Here is a 20,117-nt window from a genome sequence, read left to right as displayed (position 1 = left end):
CTCTCCTCTCTGGTTCATTCTCTATGAGTTATTATATTTATACAGCCAAATTATGTGGGTTTTCTTTTTAGGTTCGCTTTAACAGATGCTTTCTCCTCAGGAAAAACAGTGTTGTTGATCACAGCAGTAGGTCTAATTCCTTTCTCATATGTTTATTTTTGAAGAACTCCCACAGACTGGCTTGGCCTCAGCCACAGACAGACATTTATTCTGTAGGCTTTGCCTGTGTGTGTGAAGTAAGGGGCAACAAGGGTAGTGTAGGAAATAAATCTTGTTTTATGCAAACATGTAATAGAACCCTCAAATACTCTAGATAATTTCTCACCAAAGAATAAATGATTAATGTCAGATTCTTTCCTAAGAGCAAGTTTTGGTAGTCCAGGAATAGAGATACCACAAGAAAACAGGCACCTGAAACAGAGTTAGGAGAGGTCAGGCAGAACAGAGCTACAGCCAAGATTAGTCATCTGTCCTTCTCTCCAAGTTCTGCCTCTGGCCAGACCTCCCCAATGACTTCCAAATATTTGGAATTTTTAAAATTTTCCTTCGAAATTAAAATGAATATATGCAAATATTCCTTTACTTTATGACTTCAAAACTATTGTCTACTCAGTAAAACTCTCTTCCTTATTTTTTCATTTAAAAAAACTAATTTCACAATTACTCTCATGTTTCAGGGAATTGTCCCTGATATCCAGACAAGACTCCTTGAGGCTAAATTGAATAAGAGTAACATGAAGGATGGTCTTCATTTTATAGGGAAAGATGAGAGAAAGATAAATAAGAAATGAGATGCAATCTAAAATGGATATAAAGTTTAACAGAAAAGCATTCTTCAATTATACATATTAAAGAAAGAGGAAAATCTTACACATACTCTCAAACAGGAAAGGAAAGTACTGACAATTGACCATGTAAAGATAATTGTTTTCCTTTTTCTTAATGGTTTCTGGGTTGTGGTTGTTTTATCCCCATATTTTATAAGATAATTTATTTGGTAAAACAGTTGGTCTTGGTGAAGTAAAGTAGAAAGCCAAACATTGGGTCAGGGATGGAAATGGCTGGTAAATATTTTTAGTTATTGAATATGTTTAGTATGAGGACCTGAATGGGTTATACCTCACTGTACTAGAGAGAGAAAGAAAAACCTCCTGCTCTTATAGAAATAACTCAAAATTGTGAGTCAGAAGACCTAGATTGAAGTTCTGGTTGTGCCGCTTAAAAAGTATATGACCTTAGGCAAACTTTTGTTCTATTTCTTCATTCCCTTAACTTTGTTCACCTAGTTTACCTTTTGGGTAGAGGTATTAATTCCTATTAACCTTTGGAGAGGTCTCATTCCTGGTTTACCTATTGAGATATTGTTAGGGTCAAATGAAATAATGCATATAAACGTACTTTTCAAAGTTGAGTCCTGTAAAAATATCAGTATTCCTAAATACATGTTGTCATTTGTCATTCAAATTTTTTTTTTTTTTTTTTGGCCGCACTGTGTGGCTTGTGGGATCTTACTTCCCTGACCAGGGATTGAACCCAGGCCCTGGCAGTAGAAGCACTGAGTCCTAACCACTGGACTGCCAGGGAATTCCCTGTCATTCTATTTTACACATTGGAAGAGAAATAAAACCTCTTAAAAGATAGCAAAAGGCTAAATGGAATACCTAATGCTAAAAAGAAGGGAGAGGACAACGCCAATATACTTTAGTTTTCATATACATAAAAATACTAAAACAAATCAATAAAGTAATATTATTAATTCATTACAAAAGTACCAATCCCCAGCTCAGATAGCAATTAATATGTTTTCTTAAAGAGTAATGATGCTAAATAAGTTTATTTTATATCATAATAACAGACCATCCACATAAGGAAAAAATAACACGTAAGTCTGCTTCAAGCCACAGTTCAAATGCTCACAAATATTTAATATGATTGGAGAAAAACTAATAAAGCTTTCACTCTGTTTCACATTCTGTTTCTTACTCTATGACTAATAATTGCTTATCAGTGTAGGCAAAACTTGTGGCTCTAGCCTTGAGCCAGTGTTGGGGTATCTAGGGTGATAAATGGGAAATTAAATATAAAATATTTTTTTAAATTGAAGTTTCAGTACAATTGTAAAGTATGTACACAAACACACACACACACACACACACACACACCAAAAAAACAAATGTAATATGTAATGTAATAGGAAGAACTGTTTACATTAAGGATCAGGATTCTTACATTCTACTGTAGGACTGATTAAGTGACCACACGTTAGTCTGGTAGCTAGCTGTGCATCTGGTTCTGATGTTCTACCAAGAGTTGTTCTAACCCCAAAATTCAATTGGGCACTTTCCAGAGACCTATGGAATATTCTGCAATTTTCCCTTGGGGAGAAGAGAAAAGAAGAATATGGATTGCAGAAATCTGCCACTTTGGAAATTAACTAGTTCGAGAGTCCCCAGTGTAAATTCTGTAAGATGCTAGTTCTTCTGGGGGCCGGGCATGTTTCTGCGGTTCTGCTGTCATAAATTTGGAAAACACTTCCCACTATAACTCTGCCCCCTTGAAGTCATATTACCTATTAGCTTATTAAAGGTTCTGAAAATTCTTTGTAACAGTACGCTTTACAGAGAAAGCCACAGAATGCTTTTCCCCTAACACCTATTTATATCCCTTTGGGATGCAATGGCTTAAATTATAAGGTCCTACAGAGCAAGTGCTCAAGATATGAATAACCAAAGCCAGCACCCAAAGCACTATGATCATTGATGAATCATTTTGTGAATGGTGGGCCAAAGTTGTCGGTCCAAAATTTAAATTATTAACATCCTGGATGACGGTCATGAGAGCATATTTTTAACATTTGAAGATGATACTAAGACTAAATCTATGTAATGAAAACTTTTTTTCGTAGCTATAAGGTTAAGTTCAGCCAATTGTACAGAATTGAGCCTTTTAGACAAACCTAGAAAGCTTATTGCACACACAAACACATGTACACATATAAATTCAGTGTTTTTATACATTAAAGCCATAATCAAGATGGGTGACCAAGGTCTGTGAGTTTGCTAATTTCCTGGGAGAAAGAAAAAGAATTCAAGTGATATTGAAACATTCAACAAATGGTGGTGTAGCAGAAACAGAGTCTAGTATTTCTTAGTTACAATGAAGGAAGAGGTGCAGATTTATGAAAGAAAAGAAAAAGGAAGGGATTTAACAATATCTCAGCACACAGAAAGTATCATGATACTTCCAAATGTATTCCTGTGTTCTTATTTGAGAGGATAATGTTTGCTGTGATAGGACAGTTGTATATGGTGGGGGATGAGATTATCAGCTCTGTCTTTGATATTCCACTTGAATTAGCAATAGTATTATAGACAGAATGGGGTTCAGATAAAGTGTCATGTTTGTATAAAATGGAGAGATTATCTCCTACCCTAAATTCCATGAATAATCCTCATTATCCTCTTTCAGCTTTTTTTGTCCAGAAAAAGAAGAGAATCATCTTTGTGCATTTGTCCATTTGTTTAGAAAGTGACCTTCTAGGACTGCATCTTTGGCATGTTCTGGGTGGGTGTAAGCATCCTGGGGGTGTTCAGCAAATAATGATAAAGAAGCTTAGATGAAGAGCACAAAGTCAGAAAGTTAATAAGGTCCAATTCAGGATTCTTAATGCCTGAGATTCCTGCAAAACCAGCTCTCACATCACTTTTAAACTGGGTTTTAAAGCACATTGATTTTTGTTTCCTTAAGGTAATTTACTCAAGTACTTCTGTTAAGTGTTGACTTGAAATGCCAGCAAGTTTCATTGTGCTGAATTATTGTGAAAAGACCAAATATTTTGAAGACATGTACAGTCAAAGACAAGTTTTGCTCTATTACCTTTCCCTTGGCTGGGGAGAAAGAGGACTTGCTACAGCATAGCAGGATTAGTTGATCACAAAATGAATTACTACTCACTCATGCGAAATCATGAACTTCTCGTTACTGTTTTCATGGTCTGCCAGGCATAACATTTTTACCAAGCCTGGCCTGAAATTTATGCAAGTTATTTAGTCGTTATTATCTACAAGGCTCCTCAAGTCAATGATGTCAGTTCACTTGTTAGATATATTCTTTAAATTTCCAATCAAAGTGTCTGTATAGTCTATAACTTACATAGTAATTAGTTTTACAGTCTTCCCAATATATTCTAGAGTTGTAACTTCCAAGAGCTTGTATTGGTGGCACCTCTAGTAACAAATTTCTTCAAATTTGCTGGTGCTGCCACTGTTCTCCCAGTCTCTAAAGAAACCCGAAAGCTCTCCCTAACTTGTCTCCTGACCTTCCACTTCTATTTCAACCATCACCAAGTTACACCCGAAAAGGAATCACCTTTTCCTCACTATTCCCACTACCATAGCCTATGCCAGGCTAAATCTCCTCACTCCTGGCCAATCTAACTTTCTCCAGGTTCCCACTTCTGAATTACTCTTATATACATTCCTGCCAGAATAATCTTAGTAAAGTACCATTTATAAAACCCTGTAGTAAATCTGACTACCCCAGACCTTGGTAACCTCAGAGTACCCATAATACTTATAGTCAGGCCCATACAGCTTAATGCTTAAGTATTCCCAGGTGGTATCATTTGAATTCATTTTGTCTTCCTTGAGGAGAGTGTGTCTCGTGTTTCTTTTCAGCTACTATAGCCCTAACATAAGACTTATTCAAGATCAATCCTCAGGGTCAAATCCTACCCAATTATTAATACTTTATTTTTAAAATTTATTTATTTTATTTAATTTATTTATTTTTGGCTGCGTTGGGTCTTGGTTGCTGTGTGCAGGCTTTCTCTAGTTGTGGCGAGCAGGGACTACTCTTCCTTGCAGTGCACGGGCTTCTCATTGCAGTGGCTTCTCTTGTTGCGGAGCACGGGCTCTAGGCACAAGGGCTTCAGTAGTTGTGGCACACAGTCTCAGTAGTTGTGGCTCACGGGCTCTAGAGTGCAGGCTCAGTAGTTGTGGTGCACAAGCTTAGTTGCTCCGTGGCATGTGGGATCTTCCCAGACCAGGGCTCAAACCCGTGTCCCCTGCATCGGCAGGTGGATTCTTAACCACTGCGCCACCAGGGAAGTCCCCAATTATTAATACTTTAAATGTGCCATAGAATATTCTGTGCTGTGCTTGGAAGAAGTAGGTTACCCTACCTTACTGTATTAATTCACTCATCAGACATTTTCAAGCAAACTCTGTATGCCATTCACAGTGCAGTGGATACAAGAGATGTAAGCCTTGTCTTGAAGGAGCTTGTGGGAAAATCAGACAAGTACAGTGTGGTGAGGACTAGAATCGAAGTATGTGTGGGTGCTTATGGGCACCCGGAGGAAACAACTAAATCAGACTGGGAGTAGTAAGGAAGGGAACGTTATTGTCCAAAGTGTGTTTCCCAGAGCACTAGTCCTGAAAAATTCTCCATGAAAAAAAAAAAATACAAGAATATGGTCAAGTAAATGTGGGAAACCCTGGACACTCTCACTTCCTTTCCCAAAGAGTCAATCATAAAGCCCATTAGCACACTAACTCTGTAAAGAAACCTGTGGGAAACCCCAGGTGTGAAATAGAGATTTCCCAGTTAGCAAGAGAAAAGTGGTGGTTGAAACCTTCTGAATAAGGTCACTGAGCGACTGACAGAGAAGAACAGTGGGCTGGGGCCAAGGTCAAGGAGAATACCAACATTTGAGCACAGAGTCGCCCACAGGGAGATTAAGATCAACTGGCCAGGGATGTGAAAACATCCGAAAACAAAGTGGAATACCAGGAGCAGAGGGAGAGGAGAGAATTTCAAGGAAGGGTTGGCCAGAAACGTCAAAGCCCCACGACATTAGTGTCCCCTAGACTTAGCAATCAAGTGGTTATTAGGGACATTGGCAAGAGTGTTATCAAGGGAACATTGGAAGGAAGGGGGATTGATGTAAAGGGGGTGTCAGTTTCTCCCTTTATGTCTATTTATATTTGCTTTATATATTTAGGTGCTCCTATAATAGGTACATATATGTTAACAAATGTTATATCTTCTTCTGTTGATCCCTTTATCATTATATAATGCCTTACTTTGTCTTTTATTATTGTCTTTTGTTGTAAAGTCTATTTTGTCTTATATGAGTATTGCTACCCCAGCTTTCTTGTCATTTCCATTTGCATGAAGTATCTTTTTCCATCCCCTCACTTTCTGTCTGTGTGTATCTTTAGCTCTAAAGTGAGTCTCTTTTAAGCAGCATATATATGGGTCTATTTTTTTTAATCCAATCTGCCATCCTATGCTTTTGATTGAAGCATTTAATCCATTGGCATACATTTAAAGTGATTATTGTTGTATATGTACTTATTGCCATTTTGTCATTTGTTTCCTGGTTGGTTTTGTAGTTCTTCTCTGTTCTTCTCTTCTCCTTTTAGTTTCTTCCCTTTGGTTTGATAATTTTGTTTAATGGTATGTTTATGTTTCTTTCTCTCTAGTTTTTTTGAATCTATTGTAGGTTTTTGATTTGTGGTTACCAGGGGGTTCATATATGTTGACCTGAAACTACATCTACTTGTTATAAACGGATAGTCATTTATGTTCAAACACATTTAAAAGAGCTATGTGTTTTACTCCTCTCCCCAACATTTTGTATTTTTGATGTCATATTTTACATCTTTATTGTCATCCCTTAACTGTTTAGTGTAGTTAATAGTTGATTTTACAATTTTTGTCTTTTAATCATTTAACTAGCTTATTTAAGTGGTTGATCAACAGACTTTACTATATATTTGCTTTTACTAGTGGGATTTTTCCTTTCCTAAAAATTCCTACTTTGTGTAGCCTTTTCTTTTCCACTTAGAAAAAAACTGTTAACATTTCTTTTAGGATTGGTTTAGTATTGATTAACTCTTTACTTTTTTGCTTATCTGAGAAGTTCTTTATATCTCCTTTAATTCTGAAAGATAACCTTGCAGGATAGAGTATCCTAGGTTGCAGGATATTTTTCCTTTCAACACTTTAAATATATCATACCATTCCTTTCTGGCCTGCAAAGTTTCTGCAGAAAAATCAGCTGACAGACTTATGGGGGTTCCCCTGTATGTGACTCTTTGTTTTTTTTCTTGCTGCTTTTAGAATTCTCTCTTTAACTTCTGCCATTTTAATTATGTCTTGGTGTGGGTCTCTTTGGGTTCATCTGTTTTGGATTCTCTGTGCTTCCTGTACGTAGATATCTGTTTCTGTCTTCCAAGTTCAGGAAGTTTTCAGCCATAACTTCAACAAATACATTTTTAATCCTTTTTCTTTCTGTCTTCTCTTTCTGGGACCTCTATAATCCAAATATTAGCATACTTGCTATTGTCCTAGAGGTCCCTTAAACTATTCTCATTCTTAAATTTATTTTTCTTTTTGCTGTTCTGATTGGGTGATTTCCATTATTCTATCTTCCAGACCACTTATGTGTTCTTCTGTATCACCTAGTCTGTTGTTAATTCCTCCTAGTGTGGTTTTCATTTCAGTTATTGTATTCTTTAGCTCAGACTGGTTCTTTTTATTATTTTCTAGTTCCTTGTTAAAATGCTCACTGTGTTCATCTATTCTTTTCCCGAATTCAGTTGGCATTCTTATTACTAATGCTCTGAACTCTTTATCTGATAATTATTTATCTCAGGTTCATTTTTGTTTTTTCAGGGTTCTTTTCCTTGTTCTTTCACTTGAAACAAATTCCTCTCTCTTCTCATTTTGCTTAACTTTGTCTCTACGAAAGTAGAGGTGAAACAGTTACCTATTGTGGTCTTGAAGGGGTGTCCTTGTGTGAGAGCTTTCCTATGCAGTCTATGTGTGCCCAGTGCCTTTGGTGGGAGAGCTGAATCTGATGTGAGCGTAGGTCATATCTTCCCCCAGGGTGTGCTGGCAGTTATCACCTTGGTGGCAGGTGGGGCTGGAGATGGAAGGGCTAGAGTCAGAGCCAGGTGTGAGCTTCTCCTATGCTCAGTGACCATAACTGCCCCATGGGGGCAGGGACAGGTCCCAAGGTGTTAGAGCAGAAGCCCTGAGGTTGAGGTCTGATCTGGTTCTGTTCCCTCTAAATGTGAGTTCTCACCTCTCCCAACATGGTCATCTTTGCCCCAGTGGGGAGCAGTGCTGAAGCAAGAGGGGCTGGAGCTGGTGCCCTGTGTGGGCGGGCTGGGGTGCTCACTGGTGTGAGCCCAGTACACCAGTCAGAGTTCCAGACTGCTCCCAAAATACTGCCTCTGTGAGTGCCAGCAATAGCTTTCTCCACCCTGTTCAGATGCAGTACCAGGTCCAAGTTGACTATGTCCCCATCAAGTGCACACTCTCCTTGGCAATGGCAAACTTCACCCTAGTGGGGAGCTGCCCCAGAACAAGAGAGGACAGTGTGGGTGTTCAATGTGGGCCAGAATGTGAACTGGGGTGGTCTTGACACACCAGTCAAGAGTTTCAGACAGCTCCCAATCTGCTGCCTTTGTGAATGCCAGTAATGGCAGCCACCATCTCATTCAGATGCAGTGTCAGGTCTGAGCTGGCTCCATACCCCGCAACTGCACACTCTCCTTGGCAGCTACAACCTTTGCCCTAGTGGGGAGCTGCACCGGAGCTAGAGGACCCAGAGCGGGTGCTTTGCATGGGCTGGGGCACATTCTGGGGCAGTCACAGGAAACCAGCCAGAATTCTAGGAAGTTTCAATCTGTTTCCTCCACCTTGTTTCTGGGAGTAAGCAAGTTTGTGCAGCTCTTTACTAGTGGAGTCTAGGTTTCTTACAGCCCTCCTGTTAGTCCCCCTGGTTTCCAAAACAGCTAAGGGGATTCATCTTCCCAGTGTCAGACCCCAGAGCTAGGGTACTCAATATGTAGTTCAAACCACTCACTCTTCTAGGAGGATCTCTGAACCCATGATATCCCTCTCCTCTTCTGTGTCCCCTCCTAGGGATGCAGATCCCGACCCGATCTCTTCTCTTCCCTTCTTACCTGACTCTGTGTGGCTATTTCTTTACAGCCTTGGCGATATAAGAGTCTTTCTGCCAGTCTCCAGTTTGTTGTCAGTGAGAATTACTCCACATGTAGATGTATTTTTGATGTGTTCGTAGCAAGGAGGTGAGTTCCACATCCCCCTACTCCACCACCATGATCTCCTCCAAAGCTGTAACTCTGTCTGCATTAGCACCTTAACATATGTTCATATAAGACCCCAGTTAAGGAGGTGAATTCAACTGATTTGCAAGTCAGCAATCAACAAGAACAAATGCTGGTTTTATAGCTATCTCAATCCTAGGGCTATAAGAATTTCTTTTAATAATTCACAGTTTGGGTTTCAGTTCATATTTTAAAATGAGAATCTAGAGATTTCCACTTGTTGATCCTATCAACTGAAGCAGCTAACTTCAGCACACAGCTCTTGAATTCCTCATATCATATTGTTCTATGGCAACAACAATTAGGTCCTCCATGGTCTTGTCTTCAATGCCACCTTAGTCCTAATATTCACAGGCATTCATTTCTTTTTAAAAGATATTTATTTATTTGGCTATGCTGGATCATAGTTATGGCACGCGGGATCTTCGCTGCAGCATACAAGGTCTTCATTGTGGCATGCGGGATCTTTTTAGTTCTGGCATGTGGGATCTTTAGTTGTGGCATGCAGGATCTTTTAGTTGCAGCATGTGGGCTCTTAGTTGCAGTATGCAGGATCTAGTTCCCTGACCAGGGATTGAACCTGGGCCCTCTGCATTGGGAACATGGAATCTTAACCACTAGACCGCCAGGGAAGTCCCCACAGGCACTAATATCTTCAGCTGTTTCACTATAACAGGCCATGGGCCTCCAGCATCCTATCTATCTTCAAACATAATGAGTCTGGATAACTAGAGTCTCCTCATTTCCCTAAGAGTCTGTTGTCTGTAATCAGCTCCTCATACAATTTTCTGTACACATCAGGAGTCATAACTGCAAGCTACCAACTCTGGGTAGCTTAAACAGAATGGAATTTGTTGGAAGGATGCCAAATAGCTCACAAAATCTATGGCAAAGTTAAAAACCAAACTCAAGAAACAGAAGCCAAAAGAGGCTGGCAACAGATAACTCAACCAAGGACCTCTGTTGGAACAGTCTAGTTAGAATGCTGGCAGAACTTGGCCAAGACCTGTTAAAGGAAGAGTCTAGGCAGAATGCTTCCAGTGACACTGCTACCACCAGGCATTCTCTTCTCCTGGGTTATTGACATCACCACTCTCTCTGTAAATAACTTGCTGGTCCCTGTACCTTTGCATCACTCCTGGATTCAATGTCAGAATCTTGCTGGGTAAACCTCAGTTATATGCTGATGCCCTTCCTATTTAGAAGAAGGAAGATCTTCCCTTCTTCAGTTTCCATACTGGGAAAAGCATTCATATGCTAGGTAACCAACACACACACACACACACACACACACACACACACACACACACACACATCATACAGGCCATCATACTTGGATTTATTTCTGGACTTCCTATTCTATTTTATTGGTTGTTTATTTTGTTGCCACTATGATATTGTTTCAATTTCAGCAATTTTATAATTTCTTTTAAAATCTGATCATTCAAATCCCCTTCTCTCTCAAAAGTTTAAAATTTTTTTTCTTTGCTCTTCTTAGCTTCATTTTTCTCAATGAATTTCAGAACTCTTTTATCAAGATTCCAAGAATAATTAGAATTTTGATTGGAATTTTATTATATTTATGAATACTTTGAGGTAATAATTTAAAATTTTTACAATGTTGAAACTTCTTATCCAAGAACATGGTATAGCTCTCTATTTAAGCCTTCTTTTAAACTCTTAGTTAGTTATATAGTTGTCTTCATGTAGATTTGGCACATTTCTTTTTTTTTTTTTTTTTTTTTTTTTGTGGTACGCGGGTCTCTCACTGTTGTGGCCTCTCCCATTGCGGGGCACAGGCTCCGGACGCGCAGGCTCAGCGGCCGTGGCTCACGGGCCCAGCCGCTCAGCGGCATGTGGGATCTTCCCAGACCGGGGCACGAACCCGCGTCCCCTACATCGGCAGGCGGATTCTCAACCACTGTGCCACCAGGGAAGCCCAGGCACATTTCTTAAATTTATGTTTTTGTTGTTAGGGTAAATAGAATTTGCTCCATTTTGTTTTCCGTTAAAAGAGTATCAAGGCCCTCTTTTTGGCCCAAGCAAAATCTTAATATCTAATAACCTTACTAAGCAAATAGTTCTATGATTACTCTACTAAGCTATATTACATCATTGAGCTAAATTCTTCCTAGGTTTAACCGGCTTCCATTATAGAACTAAATCTTATACTTTGTAGTATAAATTTGAGTTTGAAAGTTAAAAGTAAGGAATGTCCATTTATTCACATAATTTTGGTGTTCTATTGTCAAAATATTCAGAAGATTGTCAAAGGAAATGGAAAAACCAATTGCTCTCTTTGGTAAACATGGTGTGAATCACTCAGAAAAGAGGGACATCCTGACTTGTTCTTTCCACTATGGATGCCAAATCTGAAAAAAGAGAATGGACGACCAGATTGGACAGAGCAAAATTCTGAGTAAAAGAAATTACATTAACTGTGTGCCTGGTGCAGGATTTCTTATCCAGTCCCTGCTCAATCTAATACAACCCAGGCCTTAGTCATGACTTAAGGAGTCACTGGAGAGAGTTAAGAAAACATTTGGAAGACCTTTGAAGCCTTCTGAGGACTGGTCAGAGATGACCTTCAGCATCACCCAGTCACTGAGGAACTCCTGCTGCCAATTCATTCTTGGTAACTGGGTAACTGAGACATTAGGAACTCTACTCAGTACTCCGTAATGACGGATATGGGAAAAGAATCTAAAAAAGTGTGGATATAGGTATATGTATAACTGATTCACTTTGCTGTACTGTAGAAACTAACACAACATTGTAAATCAACTATACTCCAATAAATTTTTTTAAAAAAACATATACTTCAAAAAAAAAAGAAAAAGGAATGTCTTTCAGGGGAGTAAATTCAGAAAAATAAATCAGAATTGGATAAATTGGAAGACAGTGGCCACTGTACTAGTACTACAGTACCCCCTAGTGGACACAAAGAAACATGGTCTTGTTTATACCAAGAATGACCCCAGTCTCTTCCACAGGCATTTAAAATCTGGAGGGGCCTTCGTGATCAAGTAGGTCAACATCCCTAGCTCCAGAAGAGGAAACTGAGGAACAAAAAAGAAATGATTGGCCCAAGTTTACATAGCCAACCCAAGGCTAAAGTCCAAGATTCTTAACTCTCATTTTTCTTCCTTTCCCCTCCCCTTTCTTTCTTCCTTCTTTTTTCAACATGTACCATGCACCTATTATGAAGCAGAGTGCTAAGAATACAAATATAAAAAATATTTAGTCTTTGCCTTCAAGTCTAGTTTTCTTTCAAGCCTACTTCTTTTAACACATTTCAGGGAATGAATTTGCAGAGAATGACCTAACAACCATGTAGGCGAAGTTCTCAATCATCCACAAATTGACTCACAATGTGATTAACTATTGAGACTGGACTGGAAAACACAGTTGCAAATGTGGAAAGTGCCCTTGACCAGGTTCAGACCATTTCATGAAGAGAGAAGAGTTTACAGATTTATAACTGAATTCTATTGCAAAAAATGGCAATAGAATATTGAAGGTTTATGTGTGCCCAGCACCTAATCCCAAACATTATCATTTGAGTGCACTCCATTGAGCAAATCCTTATTGAGGACCTACGTGCAAGGCATGTACTAAACACAGGTTTAGTATGGTAAAGAAAACAGATATGATCCTACGGTTTCTGCTTTCATAAAGCTTACAGTCTCCTGTATGTGTGTGTGTGTGTGTGTGTGTGTAATTCTCTAAATCCCAGGAAAACTGTTTTTCCCATTTCACTTTGGGAAGTCTTATTTTGATATTATGGAAATCAGGTAGTATGCAAACATTTTCTAAAATTACTCTGCCCCCACCATAAGGGAAATAAATAATAAAGATTTAGGAACAGATAGAACTGGAATTGAATCCCAGTCCCACCATTTACAAGCTATTAGACAAACCGATTCACTTCTCTAAGCCCCAGTTGCTTCTATAAAATGAAAATAATATTTATCCTTTGGGACAGATGATGTTTTATCATTATCCTTATTAATTCCTAAACAGAGACATTACTTCTTGAGTCAAAAGCATGAATTATATATTCTTTTTCCTAAAGTTCAGATAAATTATCAAAAGAGAAGCATTAATATTGTTCACTTAGTTTCACAAAGAATGTCATTTTCCAGGATTAATACAGGAAAATATTCATGGCCATTGACATTTTAATTTTTAAAAATATAAGGTAAAATCTTCTAACAATGGCTGCTATTACAAAAGCATTTCTTAATTTTTAAAAATTTATTTATTTTGTTTTATTTATTTTTGGCTGCATTGGGTCTTTATTGCTGTGCACTGGTTTTCCCTAGCTGCGGCAGGCACGCAGGCCTCTCATTGCTTCTCTTGTTGCAGAACATGGGCCCTAGGTGCACGGACTTCAGTAGTTGTGGCTCTCGAGCTCTAGAGCACAGGCTCAGTAGTTGTGGCACACTGGCTTAGTTGCTCCGTGGCATGTGGGATCCTCTGGGACCTGGACACAGACCCGTGTCCCCTGCCTTGGCAGGCAGATTCTTAACCACTGTGCCACCAGTAAAGCCCCTGCAAAAGCATTTCTAAAGGCTATTTTCTTCCATGGGTGAACATGGCCTTGCTCCACAGAAACAAAGCCTGTGATTTCAGTTATGATGAATAAACCTGGTATGACCATTGTTTAAAGGATTTTTTAGTATATTGTATCTAAACTTACCACTCCACCTATTTAATGGTTTGTCATAGGCAAGAATCATGTTTTACTTTCACTATCTTCCCTGCCTCATGGTACCTTGCATAGATTTAGAGCATGCTAAATGTGTGCTAAGTAAAAAGACTATATCTTATTATTTGCTATTTGATAAGTAAGCTGAGAGAGAAAATCTGGCCTACGTTATAGGTATACTTACTTTGTCATACCTGCAAGTAGCAATTATCAAACAAATTCCATTCCTATAACATTCCTTCTAGAGGAATGGAGGACTGGTATGTTTGCACATGGCATGCATGCAGCAGGCCAACTTCGTTTCCCTGTTGTGGTATTTCCTAAAGCTTGCTCCACACAACACCGGTTCTATGAAAAGCCCAGGGTTTCAAAATCAAATAAGTTTGGGAAACTTTGCCCAGCACTTTCCTCTCTTGCAAGTTCACAGTGCACATTGGTAAACTAAAGACTATTAGAAGTCCTGGCTGTAGTAAAGAAAACTGTTTAAAATGGTTTTACCTAGCATTTCCCAAATTTATTTGACCAATGTTTCACCTATAAACATTCTGCGGAACTAAGAGCTTCTGTGGAACACACTGACTTCAGGAAACTGCCCCTGAGTCTTCAAAGGACCTCTTTATCTTGTTAACACACACACACACACACACACACACACGCACGCACGCACGCACGCGCGCACCTGCCATTTCATCTCCAAATCTTGCAGGACTGAGAATATGAGCATTTCCAGCAACATCTTAACTATGGAAAAATTACACCACTTCGGAGGTCCCAGAAAGTTAACACAATTTAACTTTATTTATGTAAGAAGAGTTCAATTTGAATACAGGAAATGGCTCCAAAGGAATGCCTGTCATAAACACCGGTAACAGATATCCAAATTCTGTTTTGTATCTGGGAGGGACGGAGAGAGCGGGGCGGGGGGGACATAAAATTATCGCCACCAAATCTCCCTGATGTTTCTTACAGTTTTTTACAAATCAGTATACAGTGTCCATTTTCCCATAACTCCGTCCTGGGACTTCCAGTTTATTTTACCAGCTTATGAGTGTTTCTCATTCTCTTCTCTAGATGGCAGCACAGATGAAAAAATGCCAGAAAACCTCAGAGCAGTCTGGCCTCAACCACAGCAAACAGCTCTCAACAGCCAGCCCCCAGCTCACCCTTCCTTCTCATAAAAAAATAAACACAGAACCTGAGGTATGATGGTTGACATTTAATTTTTTCAAATAGATTTAATCAGATATATGAGGATGGAAAGAATTAATGACAAAGTGATATCAGTGAGTGAGGAAACTGACAACTTAGCAGCGTCTCTCCCATGCTAGTTGTGTTTTCTGTATCTTAAAGTTAATGTCATCAATGTGCAGGTCATGCATCCTGCCACATAAGTATATAAGCATCATTACACTGGGCATGTGAAACAGCCAAACTCCAAGCCACTTGGTTTGCTATAAGTATTGGATTCATTTAAGATACATAATGCTATTTTACTGATTCTTTTGTTATCCAATGCTTTGAATGTGCTATAAAGTGATTGCCGTGTCACCAGATGCTGCACAAGCTTAGAGCTTAGGAAGTTAGAATGAAGGGAACACTGCATTAAAAGCTGAAAGTTACAGTTACTTTAATAAGGCAAGAAAAAGAGGAGTGGAATGGACTTAGAAGATTTTTATATCAAAGCCCCACTAGGATTTTCTTAAAACCTCCCTTTTCCTGGGGTCATTGAATCTCTTTATTAAACAATAAAATGGGGTCTACCAGCAAAATGTTCACTAAAAAATCTGCTGACAGAGAGAATGTAAGGAAGATGAAGCCCTCAACTTGTGGTATTTCAAGGGTTCAGGAGTACTCCAAAGAACACTAAATTGCTCATGTGTAGTGAACTGGACAGACACTAAAATGTGACCTGTGCCTTTTAAAGAAACAAAAAAAACTCACCATGGAGAGTGAAAATAAATATAGTGTGTAAATAAACCAAGCTGAGGCCAAGAGTGGACTGTGGTTCATATTTAAGAAAAAATCGATTTGGAGTGATCAGAGTCCTTTATAAATTTTCTCTTTCTCCTCTTTTTTTCCAAATATTGACATATTTTATTATTCAATATCAACAATTACATTTTTTTGAAATTATTGAATTTTATTTTATTTATTTTTTATACAGCAGGTTCTTAGTAGTTATCCATTTTATATATATTACTGTATTTATGTCTTTTCTAGGTTCCACATATATGTGTTAATATACAATATTTGTTTTTCTCTTTCTGACTTACTACACTCTGTATGATAGTTTCTAGATCCATCCACGTATCTACAAATGACCCAGTTTTTTTCCTTGTTATGGCTGAGTAATATTCCATTGTATATATGTACCACTTCTTTATCCATTCGTCTGTCGATGGGCATTTATGTTGCTTCCATGCCCTGGCTATTGGAAATAGTGCTGCAATGAACATTGGGGTGCATGTGTCTTTTTGAATTATGGTTTTCTTAGGGTATATGCCCAGTTATGGGATTGCTGGATAATATGGTAATTCTATTTTTAGTTTTTTAAGGAACCTCCATACTGTTCTCCATAGTGCTGTATCAATTTACTTTCCCACCAACAGTGCAAGAGGATTCCCTTTTCTCCACACCCTCTCCAGCATTTGTTGTTTGCAGATTTTCTGATAATGCCTATTCTAACTGGTGTGAGGTAATACCCCATTGTACTATTGATTTGCATTTCTCTAACAATTAGTGATGTTGAGCAGCTTTTCATGTGCTTCGTGGCCATCTGTATGTCTTCTTTGGAGAAATGTCTATTTAGGTCTTCTGCCCATTTTTTGATTGGGTTATTTGTTTTTTTAGTATTGAGCTGCATGAACTGTTTATATATTTTGGAGATTAATCCTTGGTCCGTTGATTCATTTGCAAATATTTTCTTCCATTCTGAGGGTTGTCTTTTCATCTTCTTTGTACTTTCCTTTGCTTTGCAAAAACTTTTACGTTTCATTAGGTCCCATTTGTTTATTTTTGTTTTTATTTCCATTAGTCTAGGAGGTGGGTCAAAAAAGAGCTTGCTGTGATTTATGTCAACAATTGTTCTTCCTTTGTTTTCCTCTAAGAGTTTTATAGTGTCTGGTCTTTAATCCATTTTGAGTTTATTTTTGTGTATGGTGTTAGGAGGTGTTCTAATTTCATTCTTTTACATGTAGCTGTCCAGTTTTTCCTGCACCACTTATTGAAGAGGCTCTTTCCTCCACTGTATATTCTTGCGTATTTGTCATAGATTAGGTGACCATAGGTGCATGGGTTTAATCTCTGGGCTTTCTGTCCTGTACTATTGATCTATATTTCTGTTTTTGTGCCAGTACCATACTATCTTGATTACTGTAGTTTTGTAGTATAGTCTGAAGTCTGGGAGCCTGATTCCTCCAGCTCCGTTTTTCTTTCTCAAGGTGGCTTTGGCTATTCAGAGTCTTTTGTGTTTCCATAAAATTGTAAAATTTTTTGTTCCAATTCTGTGAAGAATGCCATTGGTAATTTGAAAGGGATTGCATTGAATCTGTAGATTGCTTTGGGTAGTAAGTATATCATTTTCACAATATTGATTCTTCCAATCCAAGAACATGGTATATTTCTGCATCCGTTTGTGTCATCTTTCATTTCTTTCATCAGTGTTTTATAGTTTATTGAGTACAGGTCTTTTGCTTTCTTAAGTAGGTTTATTCCTAGGTATTTTATTCTTTTTGTTGTGATGGTAAATGGGATTGTTTCCTTAATTTCTCTTTCTGATCTTTTGTTGTTAGTGTATAGGAATGCAAGAGATTTCTGTGCATTAATCTTGTACCCTGCAACTTTACCAAATTCATTGACTAGCTCTAGTAGTTTTCTGGTGGCATCTTTAGGATTCTCTATGTATAGTATCATGTCATCTGCAAACAGTGACAGTTTTACTTCTTCTCTTACAATTTGTATTCCTTTTATTTCTTTTTCTTCTCTGATTGTTGTGGCTAGGACTTCCAAAACTATGTTGAATAATAGTGGTGAGAGTGGACATCCTTATCTTGTTCCTGATCTTAGAGGAAGTGCTTTCAGTTTTTCACCATTGAGAATGATGTTTGCTGTGGGTTTGTCGTTTATGGCCTTTATTATGTTGAGGTAGGTTCCCTCTATGCCCACTTTCTGAAGAGTTTTTATGATTTTGAAGTGAATTTTGAATTTTAATTTTGTCAAAAGCTCTTTCTGCATCTATTGAGATGATCATATGGTTTCTATTCTTCAATTTGTTAATATGGTGTATCACATTGATTGATTTGCCTATATTGAAGAATCCTTGCATCCCTGGGATAAATCCCACTTGATCATGGTGTATGATCCTTTTAATGTGTTGTTGGATTCTGTATGCTAGTATTTTGTTGAGTATTTTTGTATCTATATTAATCAGTGATATTGGTCTGTAATTTTCTTTTTTTGTAGTATCAGGTATCAGGGTGGTTTTGATATCAGGGTGATGGTGGCCTCATAGAATGAGTTTGGCAGTGTTCCTTCCTCTGCAATTTTTTGGAAGAGTTTGAGAAGGATGGGTGTTAGCTCTTCTCTAAATATTTGATAGAATTCACCTGTGAAACCATCAGGCCCTGGACTTTTGATTGTTGGAAGATTTTTAATCACAGTTTCGATTTCATTATTTGTGATTGGTGGGTTCATATTTTCTATTTCTTCCTGATTCAGTCTTGGAAGGTTATACCTTTCTAAGAATTTGTCCATGTCTTCCAGGTTTTCCATTTTATTGGCATAGAGTTGCTTGTAGTAGTCTCTTAGGGTGCTTTGTATTTCTGCAGTGTCTGTGGTAACTTCTCCTTTTTCATTTCTAATTTTATTGATTTGAGTCCTCTCCCTCTTTTTCTTGATGAGTCTGGCTAATTGTTGATCAATTTTGTTTATCTTCTCAAAGAACCAGCTTTTAGTTTTATTGATTTTTGCTATTGTCTTCTTTGTTTCTATTTCATTTATTTCTGCTCTGATCTTTATGATTTCTTTCATTTACTAACTTTGGTTTTGTTTATTCTTCTTTCTCTAGTTCCTTTAGGTGTAAGGCTAGATTGTTTATTTGAGATTTTTCTTGTTTCTTGAGGTAGGCTTGCTATAAACTTCCTTCTTACAACTGCTTTTGCTGCATTCCATAGGTTTTTGGATCATCGTGTTTTTATTGTCATTTGTCTCTGGGTATTTTTTGATTTCCTCTTTGATTTCTTCAGTGATCTCTTGGTTATTTAGTAACGTATTGTTTAGCCTTCAGGTGTTTGTGTTTTTAACGTTTTTTTCCCTGTAACTGATTTCTAATCTCATAGCATTGTGGTCAGAAAAGATGCTTGATATGATTTCAATTTTCTTAAATTTACTGAGGCTTGATTTGTGAACCAAGATGTGATCTATCCTGGAGAATGTTCCATGTGCACTTGAGAATAAAGTGTAATCTGCTGTTTTTGGATGGAATGTCCTATAAATATCAATTAAATGTATCTGGTCTATTGTGTCATTTAAAGCTTCTGTTTCCTTATTTATTTTCATTTTGGATGATGTGTCCGTTGGTGTAAGTGAGGTGTTAAAGTCCCCCACTATTAGTGTGTTACTGTCAATTTCCTTTTTTATACCTATTAGCAGTTGCCTTATGTATTGAGGTGCTCCTATGTTGGGTGCATATATATTTATAATTGTTATATCTTCTTCTTGGATTGATCCCTTTATCATTATGTAATGTCCTTCTTTCTCCCTTGTAACATTCTTTATTTTAAAGTCTATTTTATCTGATACGAATATTGCTACTCCAGCTTTCTTTTGAATTCTACTTGTGTGGAATATCTTTTTCCATCCCCTCACATTCAGTCTATATGTGTCCCTAGGTCTGAAGTGGGTCTCTTGTAAACAGCATATATATGGGTCTTGTTTTTGTATACATTCAGCAAACCTGTGTATTTTGGTTGGAGCATTTAATCCATTCACGTTTAAGGTAATTATCAATAGGTATGTTCCTATTAACCTTTTCTTAATTGTTATGGGTTTGTTTTTGTAGGTCCTTTACTTCTCTTCTGTTTCCCACTTAGAGAAGTTCCTTTAGCATTTGTTGAAGCATTGGTTTGGTGGTGCTGAATTCTCTTAGCTTTTGCTTGTCTGTAAAACTTTTAATTTCTCCATTGAATCTGAATGAGATCCTTGCAGGGTAGAGTAACCTTGGTTGTAGGTTTTTCCCTTTCATCACTTTAAATATATCATAT

At 37.9% G+C, this 20,117-nt stretch overlaps 1 long non-coding RNA gene across 5 annotated transcripts in view; it reads left to right on the top strand.

The window, feature by feature from the left end:
* Window positions 1-20,117, top strand: part of LOC136793605 (uncharacterized) — a 93,498-nt gene that overhangs the window by 19,785 nt on the left and 53,596 nt on the right. For all 5 annotated transcript variants that reach the window (XR_010839146.1, XR_010839143.1, XR_010839145.1 and 2 more), the window contains exon 2: window positions 14,929-15,057. This is a non-coding gene — a long non-coding RNA (uncharacterized lncRNA). The remainder of the gene's footprint in view (window positions 1-14,928; window positions 15,058-20,117) is intronic.

This window comes from Kogia breviceps, chromosome 2 (genome assembly GCF_026419965.1).
Source record: "Kogia breviceps isolate mKogBre1 chromosome 2, mKogBre1 haplotype 1, whole genome shotgun sequence".
NCBI classification, from domain to species: Eukaryota; Metazoa; Chordata; class Mammalia; order Artiodactyla; family Physeteridae; genus Kogia; species Kogia breviceps.
The sequence above is the reverse complement of the archived record's forward strand: the minus strand, read 5'-3'. Positions and strand labels throughout refer to the sequence as shown.